This window comes from Vidua macroura, chromosome 4, assembly GCF_024509145.1.
Source record: "Vidua macroura isolate BioBank_ID:100142 chromosome 4, ASM2450914v1, whole genome shotgun sequence".
Classification (NCBI taxonomy): Eukaryota; Metazoa; Chordata; class Aves; order Passeriformes; family Viduidae; genus Vidua; species Vidua macroura.
This window is the reverse complement of record NC_071574.1, coordinates 8,168,488-8,182,071: the sequence shown is the minus strand read 5'-3', so window position 1 is coordinate 8,182,071 and position 13,584 is coordinate 8,168,488. Positions and strand designations below refer to the sequence as shown.

Genomic DNA, 13,584 nt, shown 5'->3' with positions numbered 1-13,584 from the left:
GAGTGTAAGAACTGGTCCTTACTGAATGTTTTCTAGCCCCATCGGCAGTGTAGCACTGGTGAAAAAGCAGAGATGTAAAATGGTGAGGAAATAGCATTAATAGTTGGCTGTGGCTTGGGGCTGCAGGGTGTTCAGCAGAGCCTCCATCTGCCCTCATGCATTTTTGACTTAGCAAGTGGCTGTAGCAGAGGACAAAAGGAAGAACTGGGAATTAACAAGCCCTGAAGACTTACATTGCTGTTTGTTGGTGTATGTTACTTGTCATACCTTCCAAAGGTTTTCTTGGTTTTGTTTGTCTTCAGCAGGTTTGCATTCCTGATCTAAATCTCATGTGTATTGTTAAATTCAAACAAGAATGTCTGAGGCCATCCGAAAATATTCTGTTTGGAACAATTGCCTCAAAAGAAGACAAATGCTGACTTTAGAGAAAGTTGTGATTTTGAACCCAAATGATTCAGGATTTGAATAACATATTCTGGAAACATGCTTTCTCAAGTCAGCAAGGGAAAGAGCTGCTTGGTGCAGCATGCATAATGGTGAAGAACCGAAGGAGCTATTGGGAATGCAGTCTCAGAGCCTGAGCAAAATTAAGCGTCATTTAACCATGTTATACACCCTGCAAAACAGAGATTAGAAGTAATGGAAATTATTATCAAATCTATCACTGGATTAAAAATAGTGTTAACTCCTTAAGAGGAAGCTCTGTTAATCAACTTGCACTTGAACGGGGAATTCAAAAGCACTCGTAGACATTTTATTATTTGCAGGAAATTCACTACTGCAAAAATCCAGGAGCATAAAGACAATTATTTGGTATAGATTCTTATGTGGTAGAGAATTAAGATGCCTGTATTTGTTGCTTAACTTGAAGCACAGTTCATAGCAATGAACTTCTGTGTTGTTGCTGAATTTATTCAGAGGTGAAACTAAAAATCACTTTTAAAAATCAAACTCAAAATGCCATAAATGACACACAAGATCTGAGACTCCTTCAGGAAACAGTCAGCAGTTGTAAAAGTGCCCCATTGACATGTAAAATATTCCCTTTACTTGTGAAATTGTTCAGTTAGCCCACTGACAATCCCTACTGTTTTTGCATTTATTTCTCAAGCACTGCAAAGAATGTTGCTAAATTAGAACTGTGATTTTGCATGCTGCAATTAATTTGCATTACGCCTTTCATAGGAAGGGAAGAAATTTGCCAATTGTGTGTTTACTGGACCTGTTAAACAGTGTCTGGTTTGCTAAATATGATTTTCTCTGCCTATGGTGTTGTAGGAGAGTTATCACTTGTATTTGTCTTGCAGCCTCGGGGCCTCCCTCTTTATCCCCCATGTTCATTTAATGATGGGCCAACTTAACTTGTACCTGCAGTCTAGTGAGGGACTAGAAATGTGTTGAAGGACGTAATGATGATCACCTTTAACCTCTTTTTGCGAGTAATTTATTATTTGTGTTTATAAAGTGACATGAACTATCCTAGTATTTACATATATACATACAGGTCTGTATGTATCTATCTAGTGTCTCTGAGTGAAGATAGATGCACGTATATAATTTTTTTTTCAACAGCTAGGATTACATGTATTAGTTCCCAGTTTGTGTGATCCAATAGCTCTTTCTTCTAATAAATCACAGACAAAATGCTGTGTTGGCGAGGGAAGTGCTGCTGTTCCTTTGGAGTGTGTAGTGCATGTGCTTGAATACCTTCAGCATCAGAGTGGCCCATCCAGCAAAGGCTTCACGCCGTCTCTGGTTCCCAGCTGAAGCAATTTCTTGCATTTCCCTTACTTTAAGCCTTGGGTGTTTGCACAAGCTGAATGCTTTCCTTTTTTTTTTTTTTTTTTTTTTTTTTTTTCCCCTGCCTGTGTTTATATCTGTAAAGTGGGTGTAGGGAGAGCAAATGCCTGAAGTATCAGGAACTGAAACGGGATGTCTCAAGGCTGGCTTAAGGCCAAGATGAAATACATCTCTCTTGGCAGCAGGGGTGCTTGAGGCAGCCCTGTGATACTGGATAACTTTTTTTTTTTTTTTTTTTTTTTCACTTGGTTAGTCCCATGCGTACCTCAGCTGACCTCCTTTGTTGGGTGGCGGGCAGTCCGTGCTGGTCCCTCTCTGGGTGTCCCTCCTGGAGCGAGGCAGGAGAAGGTGCACGCAGCGGGCAGCGTTTGCCGTTGTCCTGCCCTTGGGAGATGGCCTGGGATCCCCTGAGGGGAGCCCGCCATCCCTCGGCACGGGGAGCCACGTGCTGGCGAAGGACGGAGCTTGTTGCCCCCCTTTCTCTGCTGTGCTGACTGAAAATGGTGCCCAGTGGGTCTGTGGTGCCTGGCCCGCTTGGCACCCCGGAGGAGATGTCCCCCCGCGGCACTGTGCTGTCTGTCACCTGTGTCCCTGTCGGGCCCTGGCTCGGCCGTGTCGGTGTCAGTGACAGGCAGCAGCTGTCAGAGCGTCTCAGCCCTCCTCAGGACAGTGTCCGCTCGGCTCGGGCAGGAATGCATTTATAGCATGTTTTGCTTTCTGTGCCAAAGACAATCGGTCAGGAATATGGCTCGGGTCGGTGTTTTCTTAGGGGCCTTTCCAGAGAAATGCAGCATATGGCTGCTGGCCCAGGGGAGCTGTGCAGCCCCTGCGAGCCCCGCAGCTGCGAGGAGCTGTGGCAGGCCCAGGAAGATGCTGCTCTGAAAGTTGTGACGAGGCAGAAAGGAGAAGCAAGAATTAGTGTCAATAAGTGGCTGCAAACAGTTTTCAAGGTTCCCCCTGCCAGCAGAAGAGCTGAGTGCAGGGCAGCCTTCCTCTGCAAGCTTTGAAAATGTTGCTGGAAGTTGATGCTTTCATTGCTGATTTTTTTTTGGGTTTTTTTTTTCATTTTTTCCCTTTCTTATTTTCTGCTTCTGCATATGGATGCTGGCAGGAAGCAAGATTGAGGTGAGAGCAGAGAAAGCAGGGCTGCCAGGAGCTGGGGTTCCTGGAGAAGCAGTAGGGTCCTCTACTGCAGTAAATCCAGAGGTTTTTGCAGCTTCCCCCTTCTGCACTCAGTGCTTGCTGCCAGGGGTATGATCATCCAGCCCTTAATTATTACTGTGTGAGTTTCACCCTTCAGTTGTGAAGGACCAGACCATTTGATTTATAGTTTTAATGCCAAAAAAAAAAAAAAAAAAAAAAAAAAAAAAAAAAAAAAAAAAAAGTGGGTCAGTCAGGTATTAATAAGTTATTGCATTAAAATAGTGATAACCAACTGATTTTAAATAGTTTTAGAATATTTCAGAATAGCTGCTGCAGCCTCTGTGCAATATAGTCATGCACATGACAGAACAAATGAGGGACAGAACCTAGTGAGCATTTTTTAACTAAAAATGTGAACATTTTTACTCATTCATTGCCTGGGGTGAAATCAATGGCATTTCATAAAATATCTAACTAAAATAATTAGCAGGGTAGTTAGAAGTGTCAATATTTTCAAAAACATTTCTCATGTTTCATAATAATTTATATAGACTATTACTACAACTATTCTATAATAGCAAAACACATATTATTGCCTAATTGTCTAATATAATAATGCATAATTATTTAGGTTTTTCCAGTTTTTCCCAGCTCCTATTTTTTTAATTAATTGTAGCATTTCTACCTGTAGGGAATTCTGAAAACAGTGATTACTGGATTTAAAAAAAAAAATTCTTCTTTTTTTTTTTTCCCCCACAAAGTTTTGCAAGTACAAGAAATACAAATAAAAGATTCCATGTTTCAGGCACAGTATAAGTGGGATTTCTTTAAGGAGTAAAAACCTGGGTTCATGGGGGGACACTGATGACTTGAAATTTGACAGAACAGAAACATCCTTGTTTGTTTAAAAAAAATGTTTCACTTTTATGCAGTTGACAAAGGACTGGCGTGAAAGAGAGGTGCAGGATAATCAAAATTGCATGCTGGTAAGATTAAGTGTGTACTTTGTAGGTCATTTGTTTGTATAAACAAGAATCTGTTGCTATAGCTGATGGCATTTCAAAGAGTCTTAAACTTTGAGAAGAACAACAAGAGTAAAAAACCTTGAGAAGTAAAACCTTTACAAGAGTAAAAAAAAATCATGGATTTCATGCATTTCCATGGATTGAAGTACAGTTCCTTTCTCAAAGCTACCCGGGTCAGTTCTCGGGCAGCCTGATGAGAGGCGTGCTGAAGTCAGCTGGAAGTAGGCTGTTAACTTTCAGTCTGTTTTGGAGTAGAACTCAGGTGAATTCCTTTGTTCCTTGGAGGAGACACTTTAACACTGTCAGAATAATAAAAAAAAAAAAAAAAAAAGAAAAAAATTCTTTTCAAGATTTATTTTATTTTTCTAAATTTAAGCAGTGAGGGAAATTTGTAATTGGACATGGTTATCAAAATATGTAAAAATGGTGCCGAGAAATGTGTTCTTATCTCATGTAATTGCGCTGTAATTGTTGGGGAGAGGAATCAGATTAGGGAGGCTAAGTAGTTCCAATGCTGAACTGGGTTTTTTTAAAGAATAATCAAAAGTTTTAATCAAAGGATTCATTTATGTTTAAAATATTTTTTTAAGTAGGAAGTGTTAATCATGAAGGTATAATTTATTTCTTATTTTGTCTTTCTCTCCTACTCTCCACTATCTCTTTTAAAACTGAAATACAGAAACATTTCCATCAAGCTTAAAAATCAGTAAATTAGCAAACGTTTTTAATGCTTAGAGATTTTTTTTTTTAGTTTGGTTTTGGTTTTTTTTGTTCCTCGAGTACATTGTTATGAAACTCACCAGCACTTGCTGCATTTTGTACCTGAAGTTAAAATATTTGTGTGGTACATTAGGAAAGCATCATCTAGCTGTAGGGATTTTTTTTTTGCCAATTACTACCTTTAAACTAAAATTTTGTATATGTAAAGTTAGTGTTTTCTTGTCAATAACTTCATTTGGGAGAGTTAAGTTGTTCTTTAAAGCTGGTCATTCTTCTTAGTTCTTCCAAAGATAAAAAGAGCAGGCAAGCACATCAAAACTTATGCTGTAGGCTATGGTGTAGATGAAGATTAGAGAGCTGAAAACCAACCTTCTGTGAAAGCTGTGCTTCATAACCATTTTGGAACTTCTGAAAAGCATGCTACTTCCAGCAAAAATGGTTTCCTTGAATTTGGGTACAAGAGCAAGTATTTTTGCTGCTGTGGAAGCTGGTTCAGTTTTGTTTCCATGCTAACCAAATTTGCACTTTGTTTGACACTGTGTGTGGTGCTCTTGCTGCCGGGGAGCTGCAGCAGCTCTAATGTATGTGTAGTAGATACTGTGTCTGTGAAAGCAAAACCAGCCCTGGAAACAAAATAGTGATGGCTGAGTCCTATGAAACCTGCTTGGAAAAGTCCATGAGAGCAAAGGAGCAAAAGTTCAGTTCTGTAAATGCAGAAATGGAGACACGGGGAAGTGGTTTTCCTAAAACCTTCCAGGGGTGACCTGCGGGTTGGAGACAGAAAGGGGATTGCCAGCTCTGTATCTATCTGTCAGATTGTACCTCTGTGTCTGCACTTTTGCTATCAGCATCCCTGATTTTTGGTGTGAAAAGTAAATTAGTACTTGTCCTGAACTTGCCAAAAATCTAATACTTGTCACAGCAAGATGCACGTCAGACAGTGATTTTCGGATCTTTGCAGCCTTCACTGGTATCTTTCAGAACTGAGATCTAACCGGAGACATTTAGTAAGACGCAAAGCTCATTTAAACAAGGCTGTTGCTGACTTGCAGTACTCTGAACAATTTTACATTCTTAGCTAGGAAGGATGGGGTGGGGGTAGTGATGGGGAAGACTGTCAAAGTTTTGAAAATCACTCTTTCCAACCCTTCCAGGACTGCAAGCAAAAGATGTCTGTTTTATGTACTCTAGAGATTCCTCCATTCTCTCCTATTTAAGTTGAAAATTCATTTTTAAGCTAGAGAGTTCATGATACTGAAGTTTAAAGATTGAATACTATAAAATTCAAATATAAAAAAAAAAAACACTTAATTTTTGGGAATCGGGCACAGAAGTATGAGAATCAGATAAACATGCTGAAGTTGGGAGAAAATAATGCTATTTTTAAAGCAGGATTTTTTTGGAAAATGTTGTGATGCTTATGGGGATATTTAGAATGTCTCCAGACATAATATGAGCAGAGTAGGAATGGAATAGTTGGAAATTGGCTGAATTTTAAAGGCTACATAATAAAACAAAGGCAGGTCACGTGGATCTTCATTTCTCATAGGTGGAACCAGTGCTCCTTTTATTTCTGTTTTAAAAGTGGAAGGAGCACTCAGGCTGTGCTTATTTATAATCGTTGATCCTTAACTCTCATCCATATTCTCTGTATTTACACATGTTCTCCCTCATAATGCGGAGTAGCGATTTTCTTTGTCCTTTAATGACTTGTTTCCTCCTCAGTCATGCTTTCATTCACTTCCTTTTGGCTCTTTCTATTAACTCTAGCCTGTTCTAATTCCCACTTGTTGCTGCTTTTTTACCCTGTCTTTTCTTTTTTCCCCAGCCCTTAATTCCTCCCATCATTCTGTTCCTCCTTCCTTCCTGCCTCCTGCCAGTGGCTCAGATGGTTTTGAGTGACCAATTCTGGGAATATTGCATGATGCATGTGGAATGGAGCAGTTATCCCCAGAAGAGATTTATCTCCAGAAGTCAGTGCTTCTTTCAGATTTCCCCACTGCTGGCAAACAGCTACCTCTGTACACTAGGAAGCCTTAGGAATAAGCCCTCAGAAGATGGGCTTCCCTGTGGCACAGTCCTGTGGAAGCCCTTCAGGAAGTGGGTGCTGTGCAGCTGGAGAGGGAATGAAGCAGTAATGTACACTTGTGTCATGAGGAAACAGAAATATGAACCAAACTGCTTAACCCAGCACCTTATACTTCTGCTGGGGTAACTTGATTTAGTAAGTTAGAATGTCAGTGCTGTGGCTGTAGCACTGCTGTTTCCTTTCCCTGCCTTCCTGACAGCGATGACGCTGCAGGGTTTTTAAAAACATCTCCCAAAAGCGGGAAGGATCAGGAAAAACATTCTCTTAATTGCATGCAGTTTTTAATATTCCTGGGATCTGTTTTGAAGGGTGCATTTGACAGAGAGAAACCCAGCAGCCCCACACTGAATCCTTTGTCCTTCCTGCGGGGTGAAACAGTAGATAGCTTACTGTAAGTGTGGCTGCCTGCCAACCCGTGGCGCAGATTCTTTTTTTAATACTGTAAACTGGCAAGAAATCAAGAATTGCCGTTCTTCCTTTTATTTACTTTCCCTTCTGTATTAAAGAGCTCAGTAAATAAGAGAAAGTTAAATGTTGAGTAAAGGTTTCATACTGATTAATCATTAAATAGCAAAGAGTTATCAGTTTGGGGGGGGGGGAATTTGCCCCCTTTTTTCCATTTCTCTTTGGTTGAAACTGGAAATATCAGTTGCTTCATCTGGAATAGATTATCACAGGGAAAAGTCTGTGCAGTTTGAAATGAGGACAGAGCAGAATGCATCCATCATGCATAGTTTAAAATAATCTGCAAGACTGCTTCTGATTTGATCCTTAGATGTACTTCCTCCTGATTTTCTTCAAAACTTGTGTTAATAATGAGTACTCTGTCTCTAGAAAAGGCTTTTTTGTAGAGTCTGCCCCCAGCCTCTGCTTGTAAGTATTTTCTTATTTGAACAACTAAGCTTCCTGAAATAGCTGCTGAGTTTTTTGTTTTGCTGTTATATTTAAAAGTGGTAGAGGGGTGTGGAGTTCCTTCTGCTGCTTCTCAAATCTAAGGCATGCCTTGCAAGCTACTTTGCTTTCAGGCTAGAAAGGGAATCGGCATTGCTGCTTTTCTCGTGATTGTGTTGCTAAATTATTGGCAAAATTATCCCCAGGCAAAAAAAATTATGTTGGTATTGATATAGTGCACGTTTGAGTGATTTATCTTGAGAGAAACGTATTTCTATATGCATGATGCAGGAGGCCAAATTAAATTTAAAAATTACTGTTGCTGTTAAATACAGACCTAATGTGAAAAATTAGCCTACAACAGATTGTTTTAAATCCCAAAGCGTACTGTGGTTCATTCAGAGGTCAGTCTTGCTTAAAACATATTAAACATTTAATAATATCAATGTATATCTCTTGTTGACTTGATGAACCTACCATATAGGTCATGGATGCCCAGCTTTATTAAAGGCATTGTTGAAAGAAAACATGGATTCATGTTTTGTTTCTTTTATACTTCGCGGCTAATTGGAAATTAAGGTTTCTGGAAGCGATAAGGAATAGTTCTGCTTTAAAAGCAGTGGACTGTGACTGAAGAAATCTGGACTTAATCTGGCAGATTTCTTGAAATAAATTGCTCAAGTCATTAATTGTTTTTGGGGGTTTTTCTTTTGTTTGGTTGGTTTCTTTTCCCTCTGACTTCTTCGTCTGTAAAATGTAGATAATCCTATTCCCTTACCAGATGGCAGTATGTTATAGATAAATTAATAGATGTTTGTGGGACAAAGCAGTAGCACTTAATGGGTTCAGTATAAGTATTCATATTCATGATTCATGTTAAAGAATGATTGAAAAGCTGCATTAACTTGAAAGTTGGGAGTCTGCTGTCCCAGAGGCAGAGGCTTAGTTTCCAATCTGCAATGCCCAAATGAGGGACACAAGAAATATTTATTCAGGAAATTTAGTAGTTTACAAGTTTCCTTCCTTTGGTTCCTTCCTTCCTTTAGCTAGAAAGAAATTTTTTTTCAGACTCTGCTGGAGAAGCTTGGATTTCTAAAGTAAATTCTCTCTGAATATAAAAGGAATAGGCACATTTTGTGGATATTTGTGTAGGTGATCTGGCACAAAAACTAATGAGTAAATAAACTATTTAAAGATGATTAAATTTGATAGATGATCCAAAGAAATGAGAGAAATTTTTCTAAGCAATTATTAAAAAAACCCTGCCCTCTCCTGCAAAAGCACAAATCAGAAAATATCCTGTCTCAATTATAGCCATCAGAAATCTTCCCCCCATTCTCCTTTTTCTTTTGAATCTATATTTTGAGCTCGTTCAAGATATGTAGGAAAGTTTTCTTGCAAAATGACAGGTAGAACTATCACAAACTTGTTACTATTTTAGGGGTGTTGGATAAGATGCATAATTGTCTTGAATACAGTTTCGGTTTTGCTGCCTTTTCAGTGTAGCAAGCTACAGGGAAAATACAAATTCAGTCTTCAGGGATGCTCGACCTCAAAGAGAGAAATAAGTATTTAACAACTCTACTTTTACTTGTGTTTTGCAGTCTTTTTTTTTTTTTTAATAAATGGGGTTGTATATTTTAAGTGGCATTAGTTCATCCCTATTTATGGGATTAGTTCATCATCAATATGTTATCCATATTGAGGGAAAATAAAAAAGTATCTTCACAGATACTTTTGGAGTTATAATGCGGCCGTGTGACTTGAGAGGAGTCTACTAATACGTGATTCTCCTTTGATACTGGGAGCAGATTGTCTTCAATAGCTAGCAGATTTCTATATATATTTTTAAAATGCAGGAATAAGTGCTTGATATAACTATTACAATGACTTTATTTAATTAAAAAAACCAGTGCACTGCAGTAGCATTTCAGAGTGACTCTTGCCATGTTTTTATAGTTCTTTTGTGAATCTCAAAAGCTCGGGTTTTGTGCTCCTTTAACTATATATTTGGAAGAACCAGAAAATTGTTTTATCACTTGCTTCCTACTGACATACTCGGTTCTTACAGTAACAATTTTCCTTGGCTGTTGCAGTGTGTGCCAGGAGATTGCAGATCCTGTGTCTGTCCATAGACTTGATACCTCAGAAACTGTCTTTTATCCGATATGCCGGTAAGGCAATTACCGTGAGTCAGATGAACCCTCCACTCCAGGTTCCTTGTTATGGGTCAGGCCAGAGCAAGACCTTTTCTGGTCAGGGAGCCAGTCTGTGAATTAATGTCAGTGAGAATTACGGGTAAAATCCCCAGCCATGGCTAGTGTCCAAAATCAGTAGCAAGACTGGTAATTTAAATGTCTGACGCTCCTGGACAAAAATAAGCTGCTAGCATCTTGCTCTTTCTCTCATCCTAACAAGACTATTTTGGATTTGTCCAAGTAAAACCAAGAGAATAAGTTCGAGGAGGAGGAAAAAATGTGTCTTCCTCCTTCCCTTCAGTAACTTCATGTTTGTCCATGTTTTTTTCCCCAGCTCCTTAAACCGGAGGAAGGATGTCCCACTGATCGTCTCTCAGCAGGTCACGGCATAAGCTGCTCCCTGTTTTATCCCTCCGATGAGGCCATATACCACTCGCTGCATTCACTCTTTCCCTTGCCAGGTCACGTTTGATTTTCTCCTCTTGAACAGGGCTCAGAACAGCCTCAGTCCTGGCCAGCTCCTCACTCCCTTTCCAGAGCTGGGGGCTGCTGGGCACAGCGACACTTGCAGCCCTGTGGCCTCCATGGCCGCCTCATCTCCGCTGTGGCACCTGCGGCAGTATCGGCCACAAAGGGATTTTCTTTATTGCATTAAGCTTGCAGAGAGAAGATTTAGTAGGTGTGTCGCAGTGCCATTAGCCTCCTGTGACCCAGTGTCTCAGCAAATCCTTCCATGGCTGTGTAGAATTTGTTTTAGTTTGAGCAAATTCGTCTTCATTAGAGCCATTTTGAGGGAAACTGTTCTCTCTACCCATGGGCCCATCTTCTTAATTCTAGGTGGCTGGATCTACTGCTGGTATTTGAATCATTATACCAGTCTTGAGTAACATCCCATCTGGCAATGGGAAATTCAAAAATACAATTAATTGAGTTTCCTTATATCATATCGTTGTGAAACCCTTTTTAACAAACTTTCACACAGAAACAGAAGTTTTATGCTGTGGTAATAATGTTCATAAAAAATGTTTTAGTGTGCTTAGTGCAAAATAACATTTCAACTTTTGGAGGACAACCACAAAATCTATTAAAAAAATAAATGTTGGCAGACACACAGGCAAAGGAAATCTATCAAAGTTTGTTGATGTTTGTCTGCAGTGCAGACCAGTTAACAAATTCTTTCCCTACACAAACGAGCAGTATCTTGTCACAACACTTCAAAATCTTTAAATAACTTAAAGGCTCTTTTCTTTGATGTGAAGTTCACTGTGCAACACCTTGGTGCCAGGGAGGGTAGTTAATTATTATCTTTATTAGAGGTGTGGCCTGATTTAAATATCTGTATAAAATGCCTCATCTGTGGCACACTGATACTGCTTGAGCATTGAGTGCCTGTTGTACGTGAGCCGCCTTCAGTCGGGGCATGTTCAAAATGAAGAACAGAAAATACTTTACCATCCTTCAGATCCTAAATGGAGCTCTGCTGAAATGTCATTGGAAAAGTTGGAAGAGTCTGAGCCTAGCTTGGGAAAATAGTAAACAAAATAGGATTTTTAGGTGAGGTACAAGTAAGATTTGCCTGTACACGTAGAAAAGTGAAACCTGCTAGTTTAGTCCAGCAGGTTGCCTCTTGCCAAATTCCAGATGACAGTAACTAGAAGTGACTTAGTCTGGGTCTTTTGGTGTGAAAATCCCTGTTTCAGCTGTGACTGCAGGGTATTTTGCGGGGGAATTGCTCAATCATAGAGTCACACATAGAATGGTTTGGTGTGGAGGCAACCTTAAAGATCATGTAGTCCTCTGCCATGGGCAGGGACACCTTTCACTGACCAGGCTGCTCAAAGCCCCATCCAACCTGGCCATGAATAACTGCTATGGATGGGGCCTCCACAACTCTCTGGGCAATTTGTGCCAGTGCCTCACCATACTCAGTGCAAAGATATTTTTCCTAATATATCATCATGCCTGTGTTATTGGATTGTAAGCAAATACACAGGAGAGCTTTCTAGTTCCTTTGGAAAAATGATCAGAGGGAGGAATATCAGTGTTTTGGATAGATGGATGCACTGCAGTAATACCTGCTGCCTGTTACTGAGGTCTGAGGTCCACCCACTGCCTTTGCTCTGAGGTTTTCACAGACCTTTCATAGACTTGACATGCATTAGCTATTGGATGAAGTGTGAATCTTAAAGCGAAAGGATGCACTGCTAAGATACCCTTTAATTGCCAGATATGGGAAGGATTTAAGACCTGTTCCCAGCATTTTTTTTTTTTTCTTATAGCAAATGTAAAAAGGTTTCCAGTTAGTTTGACAGTTTTGGGGGGGTCTTGCCCTGAAGTTTCCATTCTCCTTGTACGTTGCTTGGGAAGAATAAATGCATAATTTTTTGTCTGTTGGTGCCTGTTGAAGGAATTTAATGCTGTTTAACTGAGATAATCAAAGGGTCAAATAATTTTGTGAATTGTTAAGTATAATTTCATCTTTAGTACAGTGACTGTGGTCCCTGGGGTTGAAGAACAGTGATTGTTACGGTTCTTTTACCATCTGGCTCTGTGACAAGAATACCTGATCTTGTGTTGCTCTACATGATGAAAAAATAGATAGATAAATAGGATTTATGAGTTTTCTTTACAAGGCTTTTCCACAGGGCAATTGATTTTATTTTAGTCTGTACAAGACAGACCAAGACAAGAAAAAAAAATCGTATTTCTCTCTCTTGCTTTCCTAGGTCTGGTGTGAATGAAAGAAGACTGATATGTACTTACAGATCTTTAAAAATGCCTTAGCAGTTTTTCTTTGGCTTTCTGAAGAGAAGATTCTGTACTGTTAATTCTGAAGAAGGAATTTTTTTTTCAGTAATTTTGAATGCCCTTGAGCCCTCTTATGCAGAACTCTGTAATTCTTCATGACAAGCATCCTGCACAAGGCTTTTTGGGGTGGGAACCTTCCTTTTTAATTAGGTTGCAGATAAAGGTTCAGCTTAGTCATGTTAGTTGTGGAAGTTTCTTCAGTGACTTTTCCCATCAATTGTATACTTTATGTCAAGGTCAAAAGTATCACTGTTCTTCAAAAATTATCTCATAACCTTTTTTTTTTTTTTTTTGTTTAAGGAAGCAGTAGTCTCCTTTGGAAGAGTCTTATACAAAATATTAAATTGGTAGCATCAGAAATTCAAGATAAATCAAAAGGCTTTTTGTAAATGTGAAGACATTCCATTTAATACTAAGCTGTTTTCCACTTTGCGTGGTAAGGCAAATGCAAAATTAAGTAACAGAAGTCAAGATCAGACACATTTTGAAGGTTTGTTTGTTTTTAAAGTATATTCCTCTTCCTAGGAGAATATACATCAGGTGACTATTAGATCTGTCTGTAAACTGGAAAATCAACTTCTCATCTTACTTAAAAGGTGCCTTTGTAGTAAGAGCAATATAATATCATTAAAATAGTGTTTTCCATGAAGAGAAATGCAATGTCATGCTACATTTAACTACTTTGTAAGAGCCAAGCTGTTGTGATGAGAAAATTTCAATAAAGTTTCTAATATTAAAATATATTTTGCAAGTCTGTAACCTTCTTTGGCATTTGTCACTTGGAATTATATACTGGTTGTCTTCTTGAAAGAAGGCTTAGAACTCCGTCTTTAATAATTTTCAAAATATTAATATAATTATAGGTTTCTTGTTATAACAAAGGTACCAGTTGTGTTTTCTTAGTGTAGAG

General features: G+C 39.1%; 1 protein-coding gene across 4 annotated transcripts in view; it reads left to right on the top strand.

Annotated features, from left to right (window-relative positions):
• NR3C2 (nuclear receptor subfamily 3 group C member 2) overlaps window positions 1–13,584 on the top strand; it is a 190,412-nt gene that overhangs the window by 30,126 nt on the left and 146,702 nt on the right. The gene's annotated exons all lie outside the window — the stretch shown is intronic.